General features: G+C 42.3%; 1 protein-coding gene across 1 annotated transcript in view; it reads right to left on the reverse strand.

Moving 5' to 3' along the window:
* Positions 1 to 25,887, reverse strand: part of LOC136965159 (zinc finger protein 37-like) — a 135,509-nt gene that overhangs the window by 100,597 nt on the left and 9,025 nt on the right. The window lies entirely within an intron of this gene.

Genomic DNA, 25,887 nt, shown 5'->3' on the forward strand with positions numbered 1-25,887 from the left:
AAAAGTAAATACTCTTCAGTTACGAAGCATTTGTTTGTAGGTAACGAACAATATTTATTGCAGGAAGAACGTAGCTAGCTACTGTACAGAATGACCTGGTTTCGCCGTTATGTGGCAGCTATGATGACAGTCGTAGTGTCAATAGAATTGTCATAACTTTAAAACAAAAGATAATATTTCAAATCTGTCTGCTGTTCTAAATTGCCCACACAATTATGTATATATATCAACTCTAACATGGCCTGTATCTTGTATTGAAAGTGCTTGAAAATTAGCTCGTCTAATGTATGGTGGACTGAGAAAACATATTTGTTAGTCAAAGCCGAGCGAGCGGATGTCGTGGGAGAATTCCTACTGTGTCAGATTTACTGCTTCAAATTGAAAACGGAGAAGATATTTAGAGTAAAGACAAGTTACTTAACATCTGTGTTCAATATCGTCAATTAAAAGTAAGAACTTTACAGTTACGAAGCGTTTGCTCGTAGGATTAACGCCAGCTGCAGCAAACACTTAACGTACGCGACCCCGGTTTGGCTGTTCGTGACGGTCAGCTATGACAGTCTTGAGCCTCGATTTTTGCAGATTTCTGTGAAACTTGCAAAAATAAAAACGATCTAGCTAGATTATTAACACTTTAAGCTCAATGTACATACCTTGTTTGGCCAATTTGGTCGATTGTGGAAAAAAAGTCTAACCGTTTTTAGTTACGGAGAGCCATCGCTCTAGCTCGATTATAAGAGAGAATAACAGAAATGTAGCGAGAATCCACACCTCAAACAAGTTAACTTAGACGCAAAACTGTACGTGCAATCCAAAAAAAAAGGATATTTTCCGAGACCCAAGACTTTGCCGAAACCAGAGATATTCTTTATATGTCTGTGCGGTCAGAAATACGACTCTACCGGCAGTTTCAAAAACGTGTACCCAATTCTGCTTTCATGGTGCGTGTCTGTTTGGTTGCCACGGTGATGGCGCAGCTGTGATCGCTAAGGAGCTGGGCAGAGAGAATAACAAAAATGTTGCTTGAATCCACACCTCAAACAAGTTAACCTAGACGAAAAACTATACGTCCAATCCAAAAAAAAGGATATTTTCCGAGACCCAAGACTCTGCCGAAACCAGAGATGTCCTTTATATGTCTGTGTGGTCAGAAATACGACTCTGTCGGCAGTTTCAAAATCTTGTTCTTTTTGCTTTCTCTGACGATTTTGTCGAAAATTGTGGCAATGCTGGCAAACTAGAAATATTTTTTCAACGACATCCGAAGCTCCCCTCCACTCTAAGCATTTCAGTCTGCACTCTGGGCTTTCACGTACACACCCATGTAAATCTCAGAAACGGCTTGAAAAAGTCATGAAACATAATCAGTGATATTGAAAAAAGTTGAATAGAAGCTGAAAGATTGAGGAAGAAGAAGGACTTGGAAGTTGACGTTTTAAGAAGTTTGAAAGGATTTGAAAAAAAAACTCCATTGGAAAACCATGTTAAAAACATTATGAATATTGATTTAGATTAATTCAAGCATAAGAGGTACAAAGCTGAAAAGTCATAGCAGGAATGGCCTGAAACTGCTGAATTTTTTGATAGCTGAACGGTTTTAATAGCTAAAGATTTGAAGGCGCTAAAAGGTGTCACGGAAGAATATGAAGAAGTTGAATAAAGATTCAAAGAACAATACTTGGAATGCTGAAGCAGCATTCCAACAATAACTAGAGAGGGTACAATTTCTGGGGAAATTGTAGGGTGTGCTTGCTTGCGTCGGTTGCACAGGGGTCCGTTTTTGAATGACATTTTTACAACTGATTTCTGTATATTTTATATGAAAATGCATTCTTATTATTTATAAAGATTAAATAGATTTAAAAGCATTTTTTTTTGCTGCTCATTTACAACTGAAAATACGAGTGAAGTGTAGAATGAAATAGATGTCTTCTCATTTCCCCTGCAAGAGGCAGCCTCATCGTTGAATCAAAACGAATACATTTGGCAGACCGGTGTAAAAATGGACCTAATCTCTATGACTTAAACGTCATTTTAAGTTTTTCCCTTCTCGTGATATTTTCAGGCATGTAGCCTACTCATTGCATTCGTAAAGAACCCCCTTTGAAGATTATTCTACGACGTTACCCGGCAGTAGAAGATGGAATCGCGATTCAGACAGTCCCATCTGCTAACTGAAAATATGCCCCCCAAAACGTAAATAAGCTTGACATTTATTTAGTGGAAAGCGCTCATTCATAAAAAGCTCACTGGTAGCGATCATTGTCAGTAACAACGCAAAATGCGATATAGCCCTGTGTGGAGAAGCTGCCCCGGTAAATTGTACTACTGCGGTACAGTACTACTAGACTACTGCTGTGTTCGTCTTGGTAGCGATTGCGTTGGTTGAATTGGATTTAACGTTCCGTTGTACGGTTTAGGCTGAAATTAATTATTTTCATGAACAGATTGACAACGTTTAGGCTGTGGCAATGAAGTTCAGGTTAGTAGTTAGATAGACTTTTGATTTAAGTAAGGGGAGTGCCGAACATGTTCTGTCGCCGTTTGACTTCCTACAGCTGTGTAGATGTTTTTGTAGTGTCTCGCGTAGGCTACAGCGTTGCAGTGAGCAACACTGGTTTGAAACCACAGGTAATGATAATTTCACCCACAAATCGTTTACTTGTAATGTAATGTCATAATAAATCCTACAACGAAAATGTATTTGTGAGGAATGTTTATTTTAAAGATTGAAAACAGATGCATCATAGACCACTGTAGTATGTGTTGCCCGGGCAACAGAGGCTAATGTCATGATGCTAATGCTTCAGTGAAATAGTAGACTACCGTTTCCAAAAGTAGATGTGGGCCTACTTCCTTAATAATATCAGCTAATATTGTACATTACATTTCATAATTGTGTTTCACATCACAAAGTAAAATGAGTAAATAGTTATCACCCTGGCCTCTTTGCTTGTGGCGTTCCTGCAGCTGCCTTGCAGTAAAGCTATAGTTAGCCTAGCTATCCCCCAAGTTAACAGATGTGAAACGAATGTTCTGCTACAGGTAGTCACGCGTGTTTTCGTGATGTTAGTGACGTAGTGACGTTAGTAACGTCAGTGACTGTGGCTAGCAAATTAGCCACCGTTAGCTTCACTTTTCACCACAAAAACGCAATTTCTACTTAAACCATGCAATGGAACGTAAATAAAAATACAACCAACGCAATCGCTACCAAGACGAACCTTTTGACACCGCCGTTGTGTATGTAGTCCAAATATTGACTGATCCTTAGGGGGGCGAAAATAAATAATACAAATTATAAATATATATGTGAGAGAACAAAGGTTGTGCTCTCGCCGAAGGCTTGAGCACACCCAATAAAGAGAAACAGGAAAACAATAATATATATGTGAGAGAACAAAGGTTGTGCTCGCACCCACGACTCCATGCCCTTTTCACTGTCCACTGGTTGTCGCTGAGCAGCGGGCTGTCGGTCCCCACCCTCCGGGGTGGCGTACGTAACAGCTGACGACACGCAGCTGTACCTGTCGTTCCCCCCGACCGATCCGGGGATCTCAGCTAGGATTGAGGCCTGCCTCACAGACATCTCCGCCTGGATGACCGAGCACCACCTCCAGCTGAACCTCGCCAAAACAGAACTTCTCATCATCCCGGCTAAACCCTCCATCTCCCACGATCTCTCAATCACCCTGGGATCTGCGACGGTGACCCCTTCATCCTCTGCCAGGAACCTTGGGGTTACCATGGACGACAAGCTCTCCCTCACAGCCCACATTGCTGCAGTCTCCCGGTCGTGTAGATTCACCCTCTACAACATCCGGAAGATCAGGAGATACCTGTCTGAGCACTCCACCCAGCTGCTAGTCCAAGCACTTGTCCTCTCCAAGTTGGACTATTGCAACTCGCTGCTCGCTGGTCTCCCAGCATGTGCAACCCGCCCTCTTCAGAGGATTCAGAACGCAGCGGCCCGCCTGGTCTACAATCTACTGTGGTGGAAATTTACAATACAGTGTTTTAAGAGAAGTTTAAAGTTGGTTAAGAAGCTTGATACAATGAATGTTGAATCAACTCCATTTGGTAGAGATGCCATTTGCAGTTTATGACACCTGGGGAGGATGAGACAGCTGGTCTGGAGACAATGTGGATTCAATTGTATTGTTATTGTGATCTGAGGGGGTAGTTTAAGATAGATGAACTGATCAAGCTGCTCTGACCCTTCCTGTTGCATGGGTGATGTTAATTAAATACTTGTTTGAAGATGTCCACACAAAGTGATGAAACAAAAGTTCTGTACATCTTCAGTCAATTCTCAAAATTAAAAAACAGCACTGGAACTCAGCAGGGTTGATGCAAAGTGTTTTATTGGTTCTCAGGTAACAAAGATTCCCAATAGAACGTGAGCCTGATCCCGGGATCAGACTCAAGCTTTCTCCGGACAATTTAACTTATATAGTCTTCTCCCCATTGTATGTTAATATGGTACGATATTTGTTGGTTTCGTAGACATTAGGTAATCTTACAAAGCGGATCCCTTGTCTCAGGGGATTCAAAACAGGTACTTTTCTACATAGACACTTCTTCCAATTAGGCTCTTTCTGACCTTGAACAGCCAGCTGCATTAGGCTTCTGGGCGAAAGGCCACAAATATGTCTCATAAGTCATAGCTGTGCGTCCTGGTCCTTTATGAAAGCATACACATGGTCCTCTCCCCCACTACTCATCCTTTAATTATTTAAACCTTATTTTTGGGCTTCATGTCTCCTACTATTGTTTAGGAATAACAATAATCAGCAAACAGCTTTGCATCTGGTTTCCTATAATATAACTTGTAATAATATGGTTTCCAATAATATAGCATATACCAAAGAGTGATTACAAATATCTTTAAGTCCATAATCATTAACCATCTTCATAATTACAACAGTATGATGTTTTTTCCACAACAAAAGAACAGTTGACCATTTGACTGGTGAACTCCTGTGGCTTTAGTATCTACTGGTTTGGGGAGAGATGCCACATCAAAGAACTGTGGGACACCTGGTATGGAGTCAAACTGTCACTGAGCAGTGCTGACCAATCACAGAGACCGCCATATTGATGGATTGACCATCAGAAGAACCATTTGTTCTAAGTTTATATAAGGCAGGGTTTTAGGGTTGTTCTTCATCACTCTTGCGAAGATCTGTGGCTAGCACCCCCTTCGTTATGACTGTACTTTGTTAATTCTTAATTTGTACAAGCTAAATCAATTTATTGAAACCGCCATCTCTTGACTATTCAAATCTACACAGTGCCACTAGATTTTTACCACAACACTACCCAGACACTCCCATGTTACCCCGCTCCTCATCTCTCTCCACTGGCTACCTATCATGGCCCGTATCAGATTCAAGACCCTGGTACTGACCTTCCGAGCAGTGAACGGGACTGCACCCGTCTACATCAAGTCTCTCCTGCAGCCTTACACCCCCACCCGTCACCTACGATCTTCTTCAGACAACCGCCTGATGGTCCCACCGCTCAAGACCGCCCGGTCCCAACACAAGCTCTTCTCCTGTCTGGCCCCCCAGTGGTGGAATCAACTCCCCACCTCCATCAGAGACACTGACTGTCTCTCCACCTTCAAGAAAAGGCTCAAGACGCACTTGTTCCGGGAGTACAACGGTACTTAGGAATGGTTCGCTTGACCAGATGTTAGTTTCCTCAAGGATCACAATGACTCTTGCTTAGAGACTTGTTGCTCTTGTGGTTAGTGGTAACTGATTTAAATTGTTGTACTCGCTGTGATATATTGTTTTTATTATTGTTGCTTGTTTTTTCCACAGGTACACTTGCACTTATAGCGGTTCATGTTGTTTAATAGTAACTTGTTTAACTACATGCTCTTATGGTTCTTCCCTTTGGCACTTACTTTGGTTGTTCACAATGTGTGCTTCACGTTTTTGGCTACTCGCAATGTTTTTGTGGCTATCTTGTTGTTATGATCAGTGACCTATGCACTTTGTAAAGCTCTCTCTTGGAAGTCGCTTTGGATAAAAGCGTCTGCTAAATGAATACATGTAAATGTAAATCACAGGCACTGTACCCCCCAAAACCTAAGTCCATTTTGAATGGGAGTCAATGGGAGGATTCCCAGGGGCACTGCATCACAGGCACTGAACCCCCCAAAACCTAAGTCAATTTTGAATGGGTGTCAATGGGAGGATTCCCAGGGGCACTGCATCACAGGCACTGAACCTCCAGAACCTAAGTCCATTTTGAATGGGAGTCAATGGAAGAGTCCCAGGGGCACGGGCCCTGTAAATACGGGATGCCCAGGGGCACGTAGTTCTTAAAGTGGCGTTATTTTGGTTTTAACACAGGGGGGGTGCTTAAGAGTGGGTGCACAGGGCCCCCCGGTGATCAGGTAGTGCAGGGGGGTTCCCCCGGAGGTGTGCTGTCCGCCCTGGGAGTGCTGTTCCCCGGGGAGCCCAAAAGTAGAGTGTTGGTGTGTGTTTGACTTGCTGAATGTGGATGAGTATTTTGGGGGTGTAAAATTCACAGTTTTGCGCCCGAACGTGTGTTTTTGGGATGATTTTGTTATTCAAGTTAGAATAAGGGGCACCGGTGTGAGTGGTAATTTTCTCCCGAAAAAAGTGTCCCCATTTCGGTAGCTGTGTTAGAAATTTGGTTTCGCTCGCAGCGTCGGGGAAATATTCGTGCGGGTGTCGGACTTGATTTGCCCGTCTTCCCCTTGGGCATACCTATCCAACGAGCCTTCGGTGATGTTTCTACGAGGTTCCTAAGTGGAGATGCATGTAAATGAACACCATTTCCCAGCTTTGAATGCACGTTGCAGCTTCAGAGAAAAGGGGCCTTAAAATTCACAGTTTTGCGCCCGAACATGGGATTTTTCTGGGGACGGTTTTGTTATTCAAGTTAGAATAGGGGGCACCGGCAAGGGCGTAGGTTTGGTCTCAACTTTGGTTGGGACACTGAAACCCCCCCCCCCATTTGTCCATTTACCAAAATGGACAAATTCAACTTCTCACCTGAACCCCTGATGCTGATTCATCACCAACCTGCTCTACATCTGTAGCTTCAGAGTGCTGTTTTTCCTGCACAGTAATTCATCAATTTAATACAGACACTAACCATGCTTAGTTGACTGCTGACATTGGTCGAGATTACAGGGATAGCCATATTACTATCCAAGGGATTATATAGGCCTACTTATTACCAGTTAATATCACTTTTAAGTTGCTAGCCTGCTGGTACTAGGCTAAACTAGCACGGTCCCATTATGTGGGTAGGTTAGCTTTATCCTTCTGGCTTCAACAAGACCAGCTGCTGCTAACACACTGGTTGAAAGATTGCAGACGCTAGGGATAGATTTAATACAAGCAAAAGTGACATGCTACACTAACAACTTTCAAAACATGTTTCCATTGTAGAATGGGTGGCGATGTAAGCTAGCAGGTTTGCACTGTGTGGGTTTTTCCTACTAGCTAACTAACAACGACCTTGCTAGCTACTTACTCTCTGGGTGGTGAAAAAACTTCTCATACATCTTTTCTTTTTGGGTGACATTTTCCTATCTACAAAGCACAAAAGGGTCAAAAATATCAATACTGAGACCAAACAAAATACTAATATGAGGCTTTATTATTTCCTGGCGTATTTAGTAGTTTACCTTGTCAGACTACTGACAGCTCTCTTTCTGCAAGTCAAGATTCACGAAGTGTTTCTGACTGCCACTTCAGCCAATTAAATTACATCATCTTGTCTCGCAGGCTCGAGGGCGCATTGGATAACTTGAAAACGTATTTTTCACTTTTCTGGGCGACGCACAATAATACTAATGAGTTTTGCAAATATATTGTGCAAAATATTTTTTCGGAATCGATCCAAATTACAGCACAAAGGAGTTCGCAACATTGGTGGGGACAATTTTGTCATCTTAAAATATTGGTGGGGACTAGTACCTAGCGTCCCCCCCTAAATCTACGCCCATGGGCACCGGTGTGAGTGGTAATTTACCCCGAAAAGTGATCCCCATTTCGGTAGCTCTGTTTAAAGTTTTGTATCGCTTCCTGTTTCTCGGTGATGCGCGTGCGCGTGTTAAACTGATATGCACGTGTTCCCCTAGTCAGTACCTATCCAAAAAGTCTTCCCTGATGTTTCTCCGAGGTTCCTAACTGGAGATGCATGTAAATGAAGACCATTTCCCAGCTTTGAATGCACGTTTCCAGCTTCAGAGAAAAGGGGCCTTAAAATTCACAGTTTTGCGCCCAAACATGGGATTTTTCTGGGGACGGATTTTAAATTCAAGATAGAATAAGGGGCACCGGTGTGAGTTGTTATTTTCCCAGAATAAATGATCCCCAGTTCGGTAGCTCTGTTTAAAGTGTTGTATCACTTCCTGTTTCGCGGTGATGCGCGTGCACGTGTCAAACTTCATATGCACGTGTTCCCCTTGTCCATACCTATCCAACAAGTCTTCCCTGATGATTCTACGAGGTTCCTAACTGGAGATGCCTGTACATGAACCCAATTTCCCAGCTTTGAATGCACTCTCCCAGCTTCAGAGAAGAAGTGCCTTACAATTCACAGTTATTCGCCCGAACCTCGGATTTTGCTGGGGACGGTTTCTAAATTCAAGTTAGAATAAGGGGCACCGATGTGAGTTGTTATTTTCCCAGAATAAATTATCCCCAGTTCGGGAGCTCTGTTTAAAGTCTTGTTTCGCTTCCCGTTTTCGTTGCGTAGCACCGATTTCGCTGAGGATAGTTTTGTACACCGAGTTAGAGTGGGGCTCATTGGTAGCGATCATTGTCAGTAACAACGCAAAATGCGATATATCCCTGTGTGGAGAAGCTGCCCCGGTAAATTGTACTACTACGGTACAGTACTAGACTACTGCTGTGTTCGTCTTGGTAGCGATTGCGTTGGTTGAATTGGATGTAACGTTCCGTTGTACGGTTTAGGCTGAAATTAATTATTTTCATGAACAGATTGACAACGTTTAGGCTGTGGCAATGAAGTTCAGGTTAGTAGTTAGATAGACTTTTGATTAAAGTAAGGTGAGTGCCGAACATTTTCTGTCGCCGTTTGACTTCCTAAACAGCTGTGTAGATGTTTTTGTAGTGTGTCTCGCGTAGGCTACAGCGTTGCAGTGAGCAACACTGGTTTGAAACCACAGGTAATGATAATTTCACCAACAAATTGTTTATTGGGTGTGCTCAAGCCTTCGGCGAGAGCACAACCTTTGTTCTCTCACATATATATTATTATTATTATTATTTTTTTTTTTATTTTTTTTTGCCCCCCTAAAACTCAGTAAATACTTGTCCTACATAGACAACGTAGGTGTCAAAAGTTTCGTCTTGGTAGCGATTGAGTTGCTTCTATTGGAATTTACGTTCCGTTGCATGGTTTAAGCGTAAGTTAAGTTTTTGTGGCGAAAAGTGAAGCTAACGGTGGCTAATTTGCTAGCCACAGTCACTGACGTTACTAACGTCACTGCGTCACTAACGTCACGAAAACACGCGTGACTACCTTTGCCAGAACATTCGTTTCACATCTGTTAACTTGGGGGATAGCTAGGCTAACTATAGCTTTACTGCAAGGCAGCTGCAGAAACGCCACAAGAGAAGAGGCCAGGGTGATAACTATTTACTCATTTTACTTTGTGATATGACACACAATTGTGATGTGTAATGTACAATATAAGCTGATATTATTAAGGAAGTACATCTACTTTCGGAAACAGTAGTCTACTATTTCACTGAAGTATTAGCATCATGACATTAGCCTGTGTTTCCCGGGCAACACATACTACAGTGGTCTATGATGTAGCGTTATCTGTTTTCAATCGTTAAAATAAACATTCCTCACATATACATTTTCGTTGTAGGATTTATTCTGACATTAGAAAACGATTTGTTGGTGAAATTACCATTACCTGTGGTTTCAAACCAGTGTAGCTCACTGCAACGCTGTAGCTTACGCGAGACACACTACAAAAACATCTAGCTACAGTACACAGCTGTTTAGGAAGTCAAACGGCGACAGAAAATGTTCGGCACTCCCCTTACTTAAATCAAAAGTCTATCTAACTACTAACCTGAACTTCATTGCCACAGCCTAAACATTGTCAATCTGTTCATGAAAATAATTAATTTCAGCCTAAACCGTACAACGGAACGTTAAATCCAATTCAACCAACGCAATCGCTACCAAGACGAACACAGCAGTAGTCTAGTACTGTACCGTAGTAGTACAATTTACCGGGGCAGCTTCTCAACACAGGGCTATATCGCATTTTGCGTTGTTACTGACAATGATCGCTACCAGTGAGCTTTTTATGAATGAGCAATTTTCCACTAAATAAATGTCAAGCTTATTTACGTTTTGGGGGGCATATTTTCAGTTAGCAGATGGTACCGTTTGAATTGCGATTCCATCTTCTACTGCCGGGTAACGTCGTAGAATAATCTTCAAAGGGGTTGTTTATTCATGAATGAATGCAATATGAGTAGGCTAAATGCCTGAAAATATCATGAGAAGAGAAAAACTTAAAATGACGTTTAAATCATAGAGATTAGGTCAATTTTTACACCGGTCTGCAATAATGTCACGAAAACACGCGTGACTACCTTTGGCAGAACATTCGTTTCGCATCTGTTAACTTGGGGGATAGCTAGGCTAACTATAGCTTTACTGCAAGGCAGCTGCAGAAACGCCACAAGCAAAGAGGCCAGGGTGATAAATATTTACTCATTTTACTTTGTGATATGACACACAATTGTGATGTGTAATGTACAATATAAGCTGATATTATTAAGGAAGTACATCTACTTTCGGAAACAGTAGTCTACTATTTCACTGACATATTAGCATCATGACATTAGCCTGTGTTGCCCGGGCAACACATACTACAGTGGTCTATGATGTATCTGTTTTCAATCGTTAAAATAAACATTCCTCACATATACATTTTCGTTGTAGGATTTATTCTGACATTAGTAAACGATTTGTTGGTGAAATTACCATTACCTGTGGTTTCAAACCAGTGTAGCTCACTGCAACGCTGTAGCCTACTGTACCCGAGACACTAGTGTGAGTAGCTAACAACAACTCCTCAGCTGTTTAAGTCAAACGGCAACAGAACATGTTCGGCACTCCCCTTACTCAAAAGTCTTTCAGTAGGGAAACTATCTGACTACTAACCTGAACTTCATTGCCACAGCCTAAACTTTGTCAATCTGTTCATGAAAATAATTAATTTCAGCCTAAACCGTACAACGGAACGTTTAATCGAATTCAACCAACGCAATCGCTATCAAGACGAACACAGCAGTAGTCTAGTACTGTACTGTAGTAGTAGAATTTACCGGGGCAGCTTCTCCACACAGGGCTATATCGCATTCTGAGTTGTTACTGACAATGATCGCTACCAGTGAGCTTTTTATGAATGAGCTATTTTCCACTAAATAAATGTCAAGCTTATTTACGTTTTTGGGGGCATATTTTCAGTTAGCAGATGGTACTGTTTGAATCGCGATTCTATCTTCTGCCGGTAAAGTCGTAGAATAATCTTAAAAGGGGGTTCTTTATTAATGAATGAATGCAATATGAGTAGTCTAAATGCCTGAAAATATCACAAGAAGGGACAACTTAAAAGGACGTTTAAGTCATAGAGATTAGGTCCATTTGTACACCGGTCTGCCAAATGTATTCGTTTTGATTCAGCCTGTCAGCTGCCTCTTGCAGGGGAAATGAGAAGACATCATATTTCATTCTACACTTCACTCATATTTTGAGTTGTAAATGAGCAGCAAAAAAAAGATGCTTTTAAATCTATGTAATCTTTATAAATAATAAGTAGGCCCGATGCATTTTTATATAAAATATACAGACCCCTGTGCAACCGACGCAAGCAAGCACACCCTACAATTTCCCCAGAAATTGTATCCTCTCTAGTTTGTAATGTAATGTCATAATAAATCCTACAACGAAAATGTATTTGTGAGGAATGTTTATTTTAACGATTGAAAACAGATGCATCATAGACCACTGTAGTATGTGTTGCCCGGGCAACAGAGGTTAATGTCATGCTAATGCTTCAGTGAAATAGTAGACTACCGTTTCCGAAAGTAGATGTGGGCCTACTTCCTTAATAATATCAGCTAATATTGTACATTACATTTCACAATTGTGTTTCACATCACAAAGTAAAATGAGTAAATAGTTATCACCCTGGCCTCTTTGCTTGTGGCGTACTGGCAGTTGGAAGGTACTGCTGTGAAAGGTATTTTTGAAAGGACCTGGAGCAAGATGAAGGCAGAAAACAGAAGAAAAGAAGAAGAAAAATGCAAAACAGAAAGGGGAAAAATTCAGAAAGATGAGCTGCAGGACAATGTGAAAATTTAGCAGAAAACCAGTTGCTGAAGTCTTGGTTGAACGAATTTGAAGGTAAAAGGACAACACTGGAATGACTTGAACTTGCTGGAAAAAAGGCAGAATTGATTAAATGGCTGAAAAAAAGTTATAAGTCCTAGCAGAAAAAGTTGAAGGTTTAAAGAAGGAGATGGGAGATGAATTCTCTTCATATTTTGAATTCTTTTTCAATCCTTATAAAATGAAGTCACCTAAAGATGCTAAATAAGTAGAGAAAAGAAAAAATAGAGAGAAAGTAGAGAAAAAACAATTAGCAGCTGGAACTCTTTTCAGAGCTGGAAAGTACTTGTGGAAGGACAGTGGAACAGTGAGGAGCGTTGGCCAATTGGATTGGTTCCTTGTTTCTTGTAACGTAGCAACCATTGGTCATTGGCAACATTTCTAACCTAGAATCTAGGTTTCAGGTTCAAGGTGGAGGAGAAACTAATCATGTGTGCCTGCACAACCAGTCCTGTTCAGACACTTAATTTAAAGATGACATCAAAATAATAATCCATGGTGCAAGGTTGCCAATGTTGCCGTTTTCCCTGGTGAGTTTGTTATACTTTTAAATTCAATCTCGTCACATTACGTGACTTTGTTGTGCAACTGCAAAAGCTACTCGAACTCAGGTTAAAATGCTGCTGCAAAAAAGGCTGAACTACAGTATTGTGGGTATTAAATAAGATCATGCTACATCTAACCAGCGGATCATTTCTTACAAGTGTGTCAAAGTGGTATTTGTACAGACTGTATTAACACTGTAGGCGTGAATAATGCATGCATTGTCATCGTCGTCCATTGAAGGATTCAAAATCTTTGTGTCTATTCCAATATGTAATGATGGTATTCTATGACACAAATCTGTGTTCTAGAAAGAGTGGTCTGGAGTCGCAGAGGTCCGATAATATCAGCTTTAATGCAGCAGTTGGAAATCAACAAGTACAGAGCTCTGGGGCTGTCTACGTTTCCCTACCCGCAACAGAATTTGGGCTGGTTCACGAAGTCCAACTGGCTATCTTTCCCTGCCCCAGCATATAATATACAGTGCAATTAAAACAGAAAGATGAAAAGAGGGTTGAGCTTGTTCTCTCATGCATCAGGGAGTTGTTCTTGCCTCCGCGTCCCACCTGCTCGGGTGCCATCTCCACCCAGATTCAAGGTTGTTTCTGAAAATGAAAAGATAGAGACACAAAGAACAGCCTGCTTCCCACACTCAGTGTGAGACCCAATGTTTAAGCCTGAGCACACTTCTAAGTTCATAACTTTAATAAGCACAATGCATAACTTTAATAAGCACAATATATTCTTTACCATCTGACTTTAGCCGAAGCGAAGCTAGAGAGGATGCATTGAGAGATTTCCTACAGTAAGCTAGATACGGCTTCAAATTGAAAACGGAGACGATCTTTTGATTTAAAGACAAGTTCCTTAACCTCTGTTGTCAATATCGCCAATAAAAAGTAAATACTCTTCAGTTACGAAGCATTTGTTTGTAGGTAACGAACAATATTTATTGCAGGAAGAACGTAGCTAGCTACTGTACAGAATGACCTGGTTTCGCCGTTATGTGGCAGCTATGATGACAGTCGTAGTGTCAATAGAATTGTCATAACTTTAAAACAAAAGATAATATTTCAAATCTGTCTGCTGTTCTAAATTGCCCACACAATTATGTATATATATCAACTCTAACATGGCCTGTATCTTGTATTGAAAGTGCTTGAAAATTAGCTCGTCTAATGTATGGTGGACTGAGAAAACATATTTGTTAGTCAAAGCCGAGCGAGCGGATGTCGTGGGAGAATTCCTACTGTGTCAGATTTACTGCTTCAAATTGAAAACGGAGAAGATATTTAGAGTAAAGACAAGTTACTTAACATCTGTGTTCAATATCGTCAATTAAAAGTAAGAACTTTACAGTTACGAAGCGTTTGCTCGTAGGATTAACGCCAGCTGCAGCAAACACTTAACGTACGCGACCCCGGTTTGGCTGTTCGTGACGGTCAGCTATGACAGTCTTGAGCCTCGATTTTTGCAGATTTCTGTGAAACTTGCAAAAATAAAAACGATCTAGCTAGATTATTAACACTTTAAGCTCAATGTACATACCTTGTTTGGCCAATTTGGTCGATTGTGGAAAAAAAGTCTAACCGTTTTTAGTTACGGAGAGCCATCGCTCTAGCTCGATTATAAGAGAGAATAACAGAAATGTAGCGAGAATCCACACCTCAAACAAGTTAACTTAGACGCAAAACTGTACGTGCAATCCAAAAAAAAAGGATATTTTCCGAGACCCAAGACTTTGCCGAAACCAGAGATATTCTTTATATGTCTGTGCGGTCAGAAATACGACTCTACCGGCAGTTTCAAAAACGTGTACCCAATTCTGCTTTCATGGTGCGTGTCTGTTTGGTTGCCACGGTGATGGCGCAGCTGTGATCGCTAAGGAGCTGGGCAGAGAGAATAACAAAAATGTTGCTTGAATCCACACCTCAAACAAGTTAACCTAGACGAAAAACTATACGTCCAATCCAAAAAAAAGGATATTTTCCGAGACCCAAGACTCTGCCGAAACCAGAGATGTCCTTTATATGTCTGTGTGGTCAGAAATACGACTCTGTCGGCAGTTTCAAAATCTTGTTCTTTTTGCTTTCTCTGACGATTTTGTCGAAAATTGTGGCAATGCTGGCAAACTAGAAATATTTTTTCAACGACATCCGAAGCTCCCCTCCACTCTAAGCATTTCAGTCTGCACTCTGGGCTTTCACGTACACACCCATGTAAATCTCAGAAACGGCTTGAAAAAGTCATGAAACATAATCAGTGATATTGAAAAAAGTTGAATAGAAGCTGAAAGATTGAGGAAGAAGAAGGACTTGGAAGTTGACGTTTTAAGAAGTTTGAAAGGATTTGAAAAAAAAACTCCATTGGAAAACCATGTTAAAAACATTATGAATATTGATTTAGATTAATTCAAGCATAAGAGGTACAAAGCTGAAAAGTCATAGCAGGAATGGCCTGAAACTGCTGAATTTTTTGATAGCTGAACGGTTTTAATAGCTAAAGATTTGAAGGCGCTAAAAGGTGTCACGGAAGAATATGAAGAAGTTGAATAAAGATTCAAAGAACAATACTTGGAATGCTGAAGCAGCATTCCAACAATAACTAGAGAGGGTACAATTTCTGGGGAAATTGTAGGGTGTGCTTGCTTGCGTCGGTTGCACAGGGGTCCGTTTTTGAATGACATTTTTACAACTGATTTCTGTATATTTTATATGAAAATGCATTCTTATTATTTATAAAGATTAAATAGATTTAAAAGCATTTTTTTTTGCTGCTCATTTACAACTGAAAATACGAGTGAAGTGTAGAATGAAATAGATGTCTTCTCATTTCCCCTGCAAGAGGCAGCCTCATCGTTGAATCAAAACGAATACATTTGGCAGACCGGTGTAAAAATGGACCTAATCTCTATGACTTAAACGTCATTTTAAGTTTTTCCCTTCTCGTGATATTTTCAGGCATGTAGCCTACTCATTGCATTCGTAAAGAACCCCCTTTGAAGATTATTCTACGACGTTACCCGGCAGTAGAAGATGGAATCGCGATTCAGACAGTCCCATCTGCTAACTGAAAATATGCCCCCCAAAACGTAAATAAGCTTGACATTTATTTAGTGGAAAGCGCTCATTCATAAAAAGCTCACTGGTAGCGATCATTGTCAGTAACAACGCAAAATGCGATATAGCCCTGTGTGGAGAAGCTGCCCCGGTAAATTGTACTACTGCGGTACAGTACTACTAGACTACTGCTGTGTTCGTCTTGGTAGCGATTGCGTTGGTTGAATTGGATTTAACGTTCCGTTGTACGGTTTAGGCTGAAATTAATTATTTTCATGAACAGATTGACAACGTTTAGGCTGTGGCAATGAAGTTCAGGTTAGTAGTTAGATAGACTTTTGATTTAAGTAAGGGGAGTGCCGAACATGTTCTGTCGCCGTTTGACTTCCTACAGCTGTGTAGATGTTTTTGTAGTGTCTCGCGTAGGCTACAGCGTTGCAGTGAGCAACACTGGTTTGAAACCACAGGTAATGATAATTTCACCCACAAATCGTTTACTTGTAATGTAATGTCATAATAAATCCTACAACGAAAATGTATTTGTGAGGAATGTTTATTTTAAAGATTGAAAACAGATGCATCATAGACCACTGTAGTATGTGTTGCCCGGGCAACAGAGGCTAATGTCATGATGCTAATGCTTCAGTGAAATAGTAGACTACCGTTTCCAAAAGTAGATGTGGGCCTACTTCCTTAATAATATCAGCTAATATTGTACATTACATTTCATAATTGTGTTTCACATCACAAAGTAAAATGAGTAAATAGTTATCACCCTGGCCTCTTTGCTTGTGGCGTTCCTGCAGCTGCCTTGCAGTAAAGCTATAGTTAGCCTAGCTATCCCCCAAGTTAACAGATGTGAAACGAATGTTCTGCTACAGGTAGTCACGCGTGTTTTCGTGATGTTAGTGACGTAGTGACGTTAGTAACGTCAGTGACTGTGGCTAGCAAATTAGCCACCGTTAGCTTCACTTTTCACCACAAAAACGCAATTTCTACTTAAACCATGCAATGGAACGTAAATAAAAATACAACCAACGCAATCGCTACCAAGACGAACCTTTTGACACCGCCGTTGTGTATGTAGTCCAAATATTGACTGATCCTTAGGGGGGCGAAAATAAATAATACAAATTATAAATATATATGTGAGAGAACAAAGGTTGTGCTCTCGCCGAAGGCTTGAGCACACCCAATAAAGAGAAACAGGAAAACAATAATATATATGTGAGAGAACAAAGGTTGTGCTCGCACCCACGACTCCATGCCCTTTTCACTGTCCACTGGTTGTCGCTGAGCAGCGGGCTGTCGGTCCCCACCCTCCGGGGTGGCGTACGTAACAGCTGACGACACGCAGCTGTACCTGTCGTTCCCCCCGACCGATCCGGGGATCTCAGCTAGGATTGAGGCCTGCCTCACAGACATCTCCGCCTGGATGACCGAGCACCACCTCCAGCTGAACCTCGCCAAAACAGAACTTCTCATCATCCCGGCTAAACCCTCCATCTCCCACGATCTCTCAATCACCCTGGGATCTGCGACGGTGACCCCTTCATCCTCTGCCAGGAACCTTGGGGTTACCATGGACGACAAGCTCTCCCTCACAGCCCACATTGCTGCAGTCTCCCGGTCGTGTAGATTCACCCTCTACAACATCCGGAAGATCAGGAGATACCTGTCTGAGCACTCCACCCAGCTGCTAGTCCAAGCACTTGTCCTCTCCAAGTTGGACTATTGCAACTCGCTGCTCGCTGGTCTCCCAGCATGTGCAACCCGCCCTCTTCAGAGGATTCAGAACGCAGCGGCCCGCCTGGTCTACAATCTACTGTGGTGGAAATTTACAATACAGTGTTTTAAGAGAAGTTTAAAGTTGGTTAAGAAGCTTGATACAATGAATGTTGAATCAACTCCATTTGGTAGAGATGCCATTTGCAGTTTATGACACCTGGGGAGGATGAGACAGCTGGTCTGGAGACAATGTGGATTCAATTGTATTGTTATTGTGATCTGAGGGGGTAGTTTAAGATAGATGAACTGATCAAGCTGCTCTGACCCTTCCTGTTGCATGGGTGATGTTAATTAAATACTTGTTTGAAGATGTCCACACAAAGTGATGAAACAAAAGTTCTGTACATCTTCAGTCAATTCTCAAAATTAAAAAACAGCACTGGAACTCAGCAGGGTTGATGCAAAGTGTTTTATTGGTTCTCAGGTAACAAAGATTCCCAATAGAACGTGAGCCTGATCCCGGGATCAGACTCAAGCTTTCTCCGGACAATTTAACTTATATAGTCTTCTCCCCATTGTATGTTAATATGGTACGATATTTGTTGGTTTCGTAGACATTAGGTAATCTTACAAAGCGGATCCCTTGTCTCAGGGGATTCAAAACAGGTACTTTTCTACATAGACACTTCTTCCAATTAGGCTCTTTCTGACCTTGAACAGCCAGCTGCATTAGGCTTCTGGGCGAAAGGCCACAAATATGTCTCATAAGTCATAGCTGTGCGTCCTGGTCCTTTATGAAAGCATACACATGGTCCTCTCCCCCACTACTCATCCTTTAATTATTTAAACCTTATTTTTGGGCTTCATGTCTCCTACTATTGTTTAGGAATAACAATAATCAGCAAACAGCTTTGCATCTGGTTTCCTATAATATAACTTGTAATAATATGGTTTCCAATAATATAGCATATACCAAAGAGTGATTACAAATATCTTTAAGTCCATAATCATTAACCATCTTCATAATTACAACAGTATGATGTTTTTTCCACAACAAAAGAACAGTTGACCATTTGACTGGTGAACTCCTGTGGCTTTAGTATCTACTGGTTTGGGGAGAGATGCCACATCAAAGAACTGTGGGACACCTGGTATGGAGTCAAACTGTCACTGAGCAGTGCTGACCAATCACAGAGACCCCCATATTGATGGATTGACCATCAGAAGAACCATTTGTTCTAAGTTTATATAAGGCAGGGTTTTAGGGTTGTTCTTCATCACTCTTGCGAAGATCTGTGGCTAGCACCCCCTTCGTTATGACTGTACTTTGTTAATTCTTAATTTGTACAAGCTAAATCAATTTATTGAAACCGCCATCTCTTGACTATTCAAATCTACACAGTGCCACTAGATTTTTACCACAACACTACCCAGACACTCCCATGTTACCCCGCTCCTCATCTCTCTCCACTGGCTACCTATCATGGCCCGTATCAGATTCAAGACCCTGGTACTGACCTTCCGAGCAGTGAACGGGACTGCACCCGTCTACATCAAGTCTCTCCTGCAGCCTTACACCCCCACCCGTCACCTACGATCTTCTTCAGACAACCGCCTGATGGTCCCACCGCTCAAGACCGCCCGGTCCCAACACAAGCTCTTCTCCTGTCTGGCCCCCCAGTGGTGGAATCAACTCCCCACCTCCATCAGAGACACTGACTGTCTCTCCACCTTCAAGAAAAGGCTCAAGACGCACTTGTTCCGGGAGTACAACGGTACTTAGGAATGGTTCGCTTGACCAGATGTTAGTTTCCTCAAGGATCACAATGACTCTTGCTTAGAGACTTGTTGCTCTTGTGGTTAGTGGTAACTGATTTAAATTGTTGTACTCGCTGTGATATATTGTTTTTATTATTGTTGCTTGTTTTTTCCACAGGTACACTTGCACTTATAGCGGTTCATGTTGTTTAATAGTAACTTGTTTAACTACATGCTCTTATGGTTCTTCCCTTTGGCACTTACTTTGGTTGTTCACAATGTGTGCTTCACGTTTTTGGCTACTCGCAATGTTTTTGTGGCTATCTTGTTGTTATGATCAGTGACCTATGCACTTTGTAAAGCTCTCTCTTGGAAGTCGCTTTGGATAAAAGCGTCTGCTAAATGAATACATGTAAATGTAAATCACAGGCACTGTACCCCCCAAAACCTAAGTCCATTTTGAATGGGAGTCAATGGGAGGATTCCCAGGGGCACTGCATCACAGGCACTGAACCCCCCAAAACCTAAGTCAATTTTGAATGGGTGTCAATGGGAGGATTCCCAGGGGCACTGCATCACAGGCACTGAACCTCCAGAACCTAAGTCCATTTTGAATGGGAGTCAATGGAAGAGTCCCAGGGGCACGGGCCCTGTAAATACGGGATGCCCAGGGGCACGTAGTTCTTAAAGTGGCGTTATTTTGGTTTTAACACAGGGGGGGTGCTTAAGAGTGGGTGCACAGGGCCCCCCGGTGATCAGGTAGTGCAGGGGGGTTCCCCCGGAGGTGTGCTGTCCGCCCTGGGAGTGCTGTTCCCCGGGGAGCCCAAAAGTAGAGTGTTGGTGTGTGTTTGACTTGCTGAATGTGGATGAGTATTTTGGGGGTGTAAAATTCACAGTTTTGCGCCCGAACGTGTGTTTTTGGGATGATTTTGTTATTCAAGTTAGAATAAGGGGCACCGGTGTGAGTGGTAATTTTCTCCCGAAAAAAGTGTCCCCATTTCGGTAGCTGTGTTAGAAATTTGGTTTCGCTCGCAGCGTCGGGGAAATATTCGTGCGGGTGTCGGACTTGATTTGCCCGTCTTCCCCTTGGGCATACCTATCCAACGAGCCTTCGGTGATGTTTCTACGAGGTTCCTAAGTGGAGATGCATGTAAATGAACACCATTTCCCAGCTTTGAATGCACGTTGCAGCTTCAGAGAAAAGGGGCCTTAAAATTCACAGTTTTGCGCCCGAACATGGGATTTTTCTGGGGACGGTTTTGTTATTCAAGTTAGAATAGGGGGCACCGGCAAGGGCGTAGGTTTGGTCTCAACTTTGGTTGGGACACTGAAACCCCCCCCCCCATTTGTCCATTTACCAAAATGGACAAATTCAACTTCTCACCTGAACCCCTGATGCTGATTCATCACCAACCTGCTCTACATCTGTAGCTTCAGAGTGCTGTTTTTCCTGCACAGTAATTCATCAATTTAATACAGACACTAACCATGCTTAGTTGACTGCTGACATTGGTCGAGATTACAGGGATAGCCATATTACTATCCAAGGGATTATATAGGCCTACTTATTACCAGTTAATATCACTTTTAAGTTGCTAGCCTGCTGGTACTAGGCTAAACTAGCACGGTCCCATTATGTGGGTAGGTTAGCTTTATCCTTCTGGCTTCAACAAGACCAGCTGCTGCTAACACACTGGTTGAAAGATTGCAGACGCTAGGGATAGATTTAATACAAGCAAAAGTGACATGCTACACTAACAACTTTCAAAACATGTTTCCATTGTAGAATGGGTGGCGATGTAAGCTAGCAGGTTTGCACTGTGTGGGTTTTTCCTACTAGCTAACTAACAACGACCTTGCTAGCTACTTACTCTCTGGGTGGTGAAAAAACTTCTCATACATCTTTTCTTTTTGGGTGACATTTTCCTATCTACAAAGCACAAAAGGGTCAAAAATATCAATACTGAGACCAAACAAAATACTAATATGAGGCTTTATTATTTCCTGGCGTATTTAGTAGTTTACCTTGTCAGACTACTGACAGCTCTCTTTCTGCAAGTCAAGATTCACGAAGTGTTTCTGACTGCCACTTCAGCCAATTAAATTACATCATCTTGTCTCGCAGGCTCGAGGGCGCATTGGATAACTTGAAAACGTATTTTTCACTTTTCTGGGCGACGCACAATAATACTAATGAGTTTTGCAAATATATTGTGCAAAATATTTTTTCGGAATCGATCCAAATTACAGCACAAAGGAGTTCGCAACATTGGTGGGGACAATTTTGTCATCTTAAAATATTGGTGGGGACTAGTACCTAGCGTCCCCCCCTAAATCTACGCCCATGGGCACCGGTGTGAGTGGTAATTTACCCCGAAAAGTGATCCCCATTTCGGTAGCTCTGTTTAAAGTTTTGTATCGCTTCCTGTTTCTCGGTGATGCGCGTGCGCGTGTTAAACTGATATGCACGTGTTCCCCTAGTCAGTACCTATCCAAAAAGTCTTCCCTGATGTTTCTCCGAGGTTCCTAACTGGAGATGCATGTAAATGAAGACCATTTCCCAGCTTTGAATGCACGTTTCCAGCTTCAGAGAAAAGGGGCCTTAAAATTCACAGTTTTGCGCCCAAACATGGGATTTTTCTGGGGACGGATTTTAAATTCAAGATAGAATAAGGGGCACCGGTGTGAGTTGTTATTTTCCCAGAATAAATGATCCCAAGTTCGGTAGCTCTGTTTAAAGTGTTGTATCACTTCCTGTTTCGCGGTGATGCGCGTGCACGTGTCAAACTTCATATGCACGTGTTCCCCTTGTCCATACCTATCCAACAAGTCTTCCCTGATGATTCTACGAGGTTCCTAACTGGAGATGCCTGTACATGAACCCAATTTCCCAGCTTTGAATGCACTCTCCCAGCTTCAGAGAAGAAGTGCCTTACAATTCACAGTTATTCGCCCGAACCTCGGATTTTGCTGGGGACGGTTTCTAAATTCAAGTTAGAATAAGGGGCACCGATGTGAGTTGTTATTTTCCCAGAATAAATTATCCCCAGTTCGGGAGCTCTGTTTAAAGTCTTGTTTCGCTTCCCGTTTTCGTTGCGTAGCACCGATTTCGCTGAGGATAGTTTTGTACACCGAGTTAGAGTGGGGCGCATTTCGGGTCCCGGTTTTCCGTGAGCCCCCCGTTAATACCTTTCGAATGAGCCTATTTTGATCAAAATCCGTTGGGTGGAACCGAAAATGAGCTCGAAAACCCCTTTTCCCAGCTTCCCAATGCATTTCCCAGTTTCTGATTTACAAGCTTATAATTGTCGCGGCCCCCAGTCCACCAGACAGCTACCATTGAGTATTTAAGTCATCCTGGAAAAAGACATACAAGTCAATGAAAGATGACTTATGGTTCCTGGGGGCTTATCCAGGAGACCTATGAAGCCGTTTTTGAAACAGGCTTGAAGGGACATTTTTATGTGCATTTTCCCATTGCACGGGCGAAATTGTACCCACCATGAGAGGCAGTCGGGCTGGACACCTGAGGAGGCATGAGACCCCCCGCCCCTGGAGGTAATTTTTTTTTTTCTCCAAGCGCCTCCTTCACTCTCGGGCGCCCCAGAGTGATGCCCCCCGACACCCACACTTCCCGGGGGGGCCCCCGTATACCGGAAACGGCCGGTGGGGGCGGTTAAAAAAACAAACCGTTTTCACCGTTTTGAAGCCCCGGCAAGGGCTAGACCCGTACCCCGACCCGGGCACCCGCGAGCGTGCCTCGCACTCAGGGAAAGGAACAAGGATCAACAGGATTACAATACTATACCTGCCCCGCAATACGTGAGACCTCAATCGAGGAGACATGCCAGCCCGGAGTAAGTAGAGAAACATTATCGAGTATGCCCAAGTGCAGGGATCGGTCTTGCCTGACTGAACTTGCGCTAAGCTTGATTTGTTTTCAGTCATTCCAATGTCAGGATCATACTCACAATTGTAACTTAAATGTACAAACTTCCTTTCCATGCTGACAAGTAGCTTGGAAACAAACTGTTCCCAATGCAGATGAATCGTCACAAATCATTTTTCAACTAAGACAGAGACAGTCGTTCACAAAGGTATTTGTATTTCCCTTTAGAAACATTCTTACAAAAGGTCTTTGCATGTATCTAATTCAACAAAGCCAACAGACTGAAACCAAGTGATTATGAAGACCACAGTGTCAACGTGAATCAATTCTGTATATAGAAAGTACAGTATGAATAGTATAAAACAGTATTAGGGTTTCCCGCAGCATTTTGCTGTTAAGGCGGCCGCCTTAGCAACACACCCCTACTGCCTTAACTACGTTGTAATTTTTTTTTTTTATTAGCGAAATTCGCCGTGTCTCTGCCAGTTTTCTCCCTTTTATTCCAACGGCAGTCTCCCTTCTCTAGAGAACTTTGTTTTTGGAGGAGAACTAACCACCCCCCTCCATCAGAAAATCTCACCCTACCACCTTGACTAACACATTTTATGCGGGAAAACCTGAGTATGTAGGTGATCCAAGTCAATATAGACAGATTGAACATATTCAGGAGTCAGTGTCATCTGAAATATAATCAGTACAGTCTGAAAACCAAAAGCAAGTGATCACTTGGTGAGAGACACAGTAAGACTCTGCATCAGAACCACCAAGTCTGGTGTCCCTGGAAATGCTAATACATATTCAGGGTGTGATAAGAACAAACACTTCCCTCAAGAGTTCCTATACATTGGGGCGCCCCATACATTGGGGCGGCTGTGGTTCAGGGGGGAGAGAGGGTTGTCAATCGCAAGGCTGGCAGTTCGATCCTCGACTCCTCCTAGGTCATGTGCCGAAGTATCCTTGAGCAAGACTCTGAACCCCAAGTTTCTCCCGATGGGCAGGCCAGCGCCTTGCATGCTATCGCGCTGCCGTAGGTATGTGTGAGTGTGAGTATGAATGGGTGAATGAGAGGCAAACATTGTAAAGCGCTTTGAGAGCCGCTAAGGTAGAAAAGCGCTCTATAAATGCAGTCCATTTACATTACCAGACACTTTTAACAAAACAAATCCATGTAGTTTAAAATGTGAGTGTGAGTCATAGTTCTACCAACATTCTACGCAGTATGACACAGCTTCCCTCCATCACTACAAGGGTAAAGTATCTTTCCTTTGTCCTGTCATGTTGGACTGTAGAGCTGGTGTTACTGCATGTGCTGTCCCATTAGGTGTGGGCCAGGAGCCCGTTCTCCATACGTTGCTTGTTACATCCGAGATCAAATGACACATCCAAGATGACATCATCATGCTAATCATGATCTGGGTAATTTGGCTCTTCCAGCACCCTTGTTTTTTATGATTAGTATAGCTGGATTGAGTTATGCGTTGGTCTAAAAGGGGGTATGTATCGATAGTAGAAACCTTGATCAGCAACGCTGCTGTTGGCTGCTCACATAAGTCTATGGCTGCTCACCATGGCCAAAAAGAGCGCCCAGTGTTTTCCGCAACAGAGCCAAACAGAGCAAGAGCTTGCTCGAAGGTTACTCCAAATTGGAAGATTTAATCAACACGGCAGGGAGCAAAATCCAGGAGAGGGCTGGCAAAAAGTAGCAGACAAATTAAATGTAGTGACCACGTTAGATGTTTTATCGTTTACTACAGTAGGCTAGGCCTATTTGTCTTTGTATTTTCTTATTTTCATAGTTACTTTGTTCATCATCTAATTAAATATAATTTAATGTGGTTCCAACAAATTAATGATGTAAATGACACTGTCACGAGAAAACCGATAGTTACTATACAAAAAGTATAGTAGCCTGTCTGGCTGTGCTAATTGAATCTGTCTATCACCCAATGTGCAATTAATAGTAAATTCTTCTAATTATTTTTGCACCTTCTACAACAGGTTGTTGTCGTAAAAACAGACAAGACATGGCTGTGACAGATTTCCTGTATCACCTCTGCTTGTAAAGCCGCAATCAAATCTTGTTTACATAAAATAAGCCTGCTCCCGAGCAAGTTTACGGACCTCTTGCTATGACAGCAAGTACAAACAATCCAAGATCATGACAAATGGTCAACAATCAAATCCAGCTAACTGAGTTAGCGACGTACGGAGAAAGGGCCCCAGTAGTTCTTCCAGCCGTGGGTCTTACAGAAGTTCTCTCAGGTGGTGACTGCTGGGACAGCTTGGCCCCAGACATCACTGCTTTGAAGTTTCTCTATTGTGGATACGCAGGTGAATGTTTCATTGGCTATTTGTTTCACATAGTCACAGTGAGGGCAGCTGTAGGGTTTCTCTCCTGTTTGGGTCCTGCAGTGAGCTCAGCCTGGCTAAAGGATCGATCAAAGAGGTCACAACTGTAGGGCTTCT

This window comes from Osmerus mordax, chromosome 21 (assembly GCF_038355195.1).
Source record: "Osmerus mordax isolate fOsmMor3 chromosome 21, fOsmMor3.pri, whole genome shotgun sequence".
Taxonomy (NCBI): domain Eukaryota; kingdom Metazoa; phylum Chordata; class Actinopteri; order Osmeriformes; family Osmeridae; genus Osmerus; species Osmerus mordax.